This window comes from Perissodus microlepis, chromosome 9 (genome assembly GCF_051167445.1).
Source record: "Perissodus microlepis isolate ML-2025 ecotype Zambia chromosome 9, ASM5116744v1, whole genome shotgun sequence".
In the NCBI taxonomy this organism is placed as follows: Eukaryota; Metazoa; Chordata; class Actinopteri; order Cichliformes; family Cichlidae; genus Perissodus; species Perissodus microlepis.
Genome location: NC_140469.1, coordinates 32,725,883 through 32,731,476, shown reverse-complemented (window position 1 = coordinate 32,731,476; position 5,594 = coordinate 32,725,883).

Genomic DNA, 5,594 nt, shown 5'->3' with positions numbered 1-5,594 from the left:
CCTGCTCGGGTGGCTCCTCCCCTCTGCAGTTACAGGAAATCAGGTGTGTGTGTCTCTTGTTGAGACTTGTTCTTCCTGCTCTCTAGCATCACATTGGGTGTTTCCAAATTCAGGGAGAGGATGCTTCGAATGCCACATTTGTAGGAAATTATATCACATGGACGCGACGAAGGCTGTTCAAATTTGAAGTCTTCCAAATGCGTCCTTCATTTCCCTGAATTTGAAGGATGGGTCAGGTGTGTCCTTTGTGGCCCAACATATCCCAGGATTCATTGCGGGCCATACAGGAGATATTTTTCTGATAATGATAGTGATCGAAGCGGGAGTTAATGCAGGAGACGAACACTTTCAAATGTAAGTGTATGAAAATCTGGTGGTACAAAAGTTTTTATAGCGGGTGTGTTGTTAGGCTCTGGGCATCTGCATAGACATGTTCTTCTTTTGAGAATGTGAGGACAAACTTGAAAGAGAGACGCTGTGAGAGTGGACACATCCACACTGGTGCTGCATCTGTGCTCACCACGATGGCCTCCTTCAGAGAGATGGAGGACTCACTCTGTCTTCTGGCTGATGTAAGTGTTCAGCTTTGAACAGCTGTCGTTCCAGCTGCTTCTAACTTTGTAGTTTCACATTTGTACAGACTTTATATTTTTTTAGACGTGTCATATACGAGCCCTTAAATCATTTTCATTATCACAGTCTACACTCTGTATCATGAGCTGGTCAAAGGGATTAATATCACAAAGGTTGTAATTCCTTTCATGTTTCATGTAAACTGCTGTGAGGTCACAGTGACACCAGCAGATGTAGTTACAGCCTCTCTGTCCCCCCCGAGGCTGACGGCGCTCTGTAAGCTCTTCATATAAGTTTTGCTTCTTTTTTTTTGGCTGTCAATCTTTAACGGCTTTGAATCTCAGTGACCTCCACCTCAACGAGAATTTTACTCAGCTTCCTCCTAATATTTCACAATAAAAGCTGTGCTCAGTGTTTTTGTGAACATGTTGCTTGCGGTGTGAGGCCGAGCGTCCCAGCAGGAAGCGCCTTTATGGCTGTTGTTTGGCTCCTGTGGAACTTGACAGCAGACTGAGCTCAGACGTGTCTGCCACCGAACCCTCAGTGAAAACACACCAAATAAGACGTGAACTGAAGCAACGTGGCCTTCTGCTTTGTGCTCTGTACAATAATCATATTCATGCTATTTATTTCAGACAGTAACGTTCTCCCCAAAGAGGCTTAAACATGGACTCCACTGACGTCCTCGCTGTGACCCAGGCCCCAAAAAACAAGTTCCCCTCAGCTGTGGACTTTCTTGGAGCTCCAGAGATCCACCCAGCAAGGTTTAAAGGTCCTGCTGGTGATTACCTGGGCAGTGTTTTACCTGTGGCTGTGTTCAAACGTGTTCACACCTGAATCCTCACAGCTCCAATCACGTCTGACACATCCTGATAGGAATACTTCAATCAGTAAAGTACTCGAGTAAATGTACTCTGTTACATTCCAGCACCGGTCCTATCCACGCTGTCGCCCAATGGGGTCGGAGCCCCCACTGTGGGCACGCCCCTACACAGGGGCGTGCCCCCTCTGTGGACACGCCCCTGTGGGACGGGGTTTAAACTTGATTTAAAACAGCGTGACAATAAAGAAATGTTCTTTCAGAGTTTGTCTGTAAAAATGATCCAAATAAAGGTTGAAATCAAAGTGAAAATGTGCAGAACGTTGTTTCTTTTATTTATTTATTCATTTTAGCACTTTTAATTACAACAGTGGTGCTGTACAAACATACAAATTCCACAATAAAATAGCAATATCAATTAACATCAATGCCAACTAGCTAATAAAAAATAAGTAAATAACTCATGTGGTATTAAAAGCCAGTGAGTAAATGCACGATCACCTCTAAGAACCAGCCTCACCTTGGTGATCTAAGAGCTGTAGGGGGCATATAAGGCTGCAGTAGGTCTGACAGACACCCTGGGGCCTGTCCATTCAGTGCTTTATAAGTTGCCAATAAGATTTTAGGCTTTTAACAGTTTTTATTCGTTATCAGGAAAAGCATAAAAACATAACAAAGCAGACAAACAAGAGAAAGAAAATACATTGAAGTCATTATATAACTGTGCAAATACACATATCAGGGAGGGGGGACCTGAAAGACGAGAGAAACAAACAAAGAAACAAACAAAAAAAAAGAAAATAAATATTTACTCACAGATTTAGAAAAAAAGTAGTAATAATAGTAATAATGGATTGCATTTATAAAGCGCTTTTCGAGGCCCTCAAAGCGCTTTACAATTCCACTGTTCATTCACTCTCACATTCACACACTGGTGGAGGCAGCTACAGGTGTAGCCACAGCTGCCCTGGGGCAGACTGACAGAGGCGAGGCTGCCATATCGCGCTATCGGCCCCTGTGGCCAACACCAGTAGGGTAAAATGTCTTGCCCAAGGACACAACGACCAGGGCAGAGAGCCCAGGGATTGAGCCGGCGAGCTTCCGGTTACAGATGCACTTCCCAACCTCCTGAGCCACGGTCGCCCCTTTAAATCAACTTTAGATAAACTACAAGAGTGAACTGTTGTCCTTTACACTCACTCCATATTTACCTGAGGACATCTTAGAAGCAGCGCCCCCCCCCAACAGTTGGGACAGATCATTTGGCAAATAAAAAAGCAAAGGGGACCAAACATTTAGAAACAGATCCTCATTTCCTCCTAAAGCAGCAGCATAACTTTAAATAATTCCCTGTGCCACAAAGTCACAGAGGGACATTTATCCTTAATACATTTCCTAGCTAACAGCAATAGTTTATCACATAGTTTGCGTTGTGACTAATTAAATGTTAATTCTTTTGAGGGTAGGCCGAGAAGAAAATATCCGGGGTCCCTTTGGAGCCGATTCTTAAAAATATTACTTAGTTCTTGAGATATGGAGCTCCAAAATCTTTTGATTAGTTTGCATTCCTAAAAGTAATGAAACAAAGGGCCAGTTTCTTTTTGACATTACAGAAGGGGAAATACAGTGGCTTGCAAAAGTATTCAGCCCCCTTGAAGTTTCCACATTTTGTCACATTACAGCCACAAACGTGAAAGACCAACACAAAGTGGTGCACACGTGAGAAGTGGAACCAAAATCAGACATGATTCCAAACATTTTGTACAAATAAATGTGGGGTGTGAGAACAGTGAGGTGTGCGTAATTATTCAGCCCCCTGAGTCAATACTTTGTAGAACCAGCTTTTGCTGCAGTTCCAGCTGCCAGTCTTTTAGGGTCTGTCTCTACCAGCTTTGCACATCTACAGACTGAAATCTTTGCCCATTCTTCTTTGCAAAACAGCTCCAGCTCAGTCAGATTAGATGGACAGCGTTTGTGAACAGCAGTTTTCAGATCTTGCCACAGATTCTCGATTGGATTTAGATCTGGACTTTGACTGGGCCGTTCTAACACATGGATATGTTTTGTTTTAAACCGTCCCATTGTTGCCCTGGCTTTATGTTTAGGGTCGTTGTCCTGCTGGAAGGCAGTTTGTGCGCGCACGCACACATCCTCCAACCACACACACAATATTTTAATCCATTGCGGTTTCTTTCACACCTCAAACATTTAGTAAACAATTAAGCAAATACAAGTAATCTGCAATAAATTACAGGTAGTAAGGAAATACACTACTTACTTTGTTACGCCGCGTCCACACCTACACAGGTATTTTTGAACACGCAGCTGTTTCGTCCACACGTAAACGGCGTTTGGAATCACCGAAAACTGAGATGGACGAGGAATACAGAGTTCGTCACGCAACGTCAAAGGTATGTGCCTTTTTCCACGTCACGCTGTGCGCCACGTTATTGTTTACATTAGATGAATTGCAGAATGGCAGATAGAGACAAAATACTGTTAATCTGACTGTCTTTAATTTTTACACACAGTTACTGTCCCTCCATTTACAAAGGCAGAGGCGTCACGCTGTGATTATTTTACGTGTAGTTGTTTTTTTCCTGTGTAATAATATTCAACATTGCTATCAATACTTTTGTCAAAAAATGTCTCTCTGTGCAAAATGGGTTTAAAAACATAAACAGCTGTGGGATCCTGTTTGTCTGTGATTTGAACCGGGGGAACAAATCGTGGCAGCATCAGCCTGATGTTATTTGTATCCCGCTGTATCTTTACTGTATAAAGAGCAAACATCTCCAACATGTCAGGAGTAGTTAGTCATTACAACAAGTGTTTGTGAACTAAAAATCAAGAATGTGGGATCCTGTTTGTCCGTGATTTGAACAGCCCAGCGCTGCTCCCGATGCAGGGAAAACCAGTTCTGCAGGGAGACCTACCTCGGCACTTGTGCAGGTGAAGCCAAAGGGAAGATTTGCTTCACCATATTTTCTAGTCTTTGGCTTAGAATGAAGTTTGTTTGGAAACATTCAACGATGCTTCATCTCCTGCTTTGCGTTTCCTCCTCTGTCACAGGGTTATTAACTTTTCCCTGTGATTTTCTGATAATGATACAACAGGCACCTTATCTAGAAATTTCCCCATCTTCCCATCTGTATTACTTCACTCTGATGAGTGCAAACAGTAATGATATAAAAAGAAGAGAAAAGCAACCTCCTTCTGAATTTGGACCATAAACACATCCTGTGGACATAGATTCTCTAAATAAGAAACCAGAGATAAGATTGTAGCGTCCTTCATTATCTTTTATAATGTTTTCTATGGTTAGAGGCAGATTACGATGAATAAGGATGGCTACTCCTCTACTTTTTGTATTATAGGATGAGTAAAAAACTTGGCCAACCCAACTTCTCTTTAGTTTTGAGCGTTAAAATCATTTAAATGAGTTTCTGAAAGTAATGCAATTTGTGTTTTTTCCTTTTTTGAAAATGAAAGAGGGTTTTTTTTTTTACCTTTTACCAACATTATTCAGCCCTTTAACATTTAAAGAAATTATTTTATGGTCAGTCATATCAGCTCAACTTTTTTCCCCCCCCTGTATTGTGACATACTGTGTGGGAAATCATTTCTTGGAGTGCGCTACTGCAAAAAAAGCAAACAAATGTTTCCATAAAAGGAAATGTGGGTAGTTTTAGATACGTTAATTAAATTCAACTCAATTCAATTTTATTTATACAGCGCCAAATCACAACAGCAGTCGCCTCAAGGCGCTTTATATTGTACAGTAGATCGTACAATAATAGATACAGAGAAAAACCCAACAATCATATGACCCCCTATGAACAAGCACTTTGGCGACAGTGGGAAGGAAAAACTCCCTTTTAACAGGAAGAAACCTCCAGCAGAACCAGGCTCAGGGAGGGGCGGGGCCATCTGCTGTGATTGGTTGGGGTGAGAGAAGGAAGACAGGATAAAGACATGCTGTGGAAGAGAGCCAGAGGTTAATAACAAGTGTGATTCAGTGCAGAGAGGTCTGTTAACACATAGAAATAAATGTACATCTTTCAGTTCCAATACACCTTAGCATCAGCAGGGTATCCTTAATTTAAGAGTATGTCTAATACTTAAGTGCCGTAATAATATTAATCTTATTCACTGAATTGCTGTCGGTGTACTTCAGTTTAACTCAAATTGTCCAAAAAGG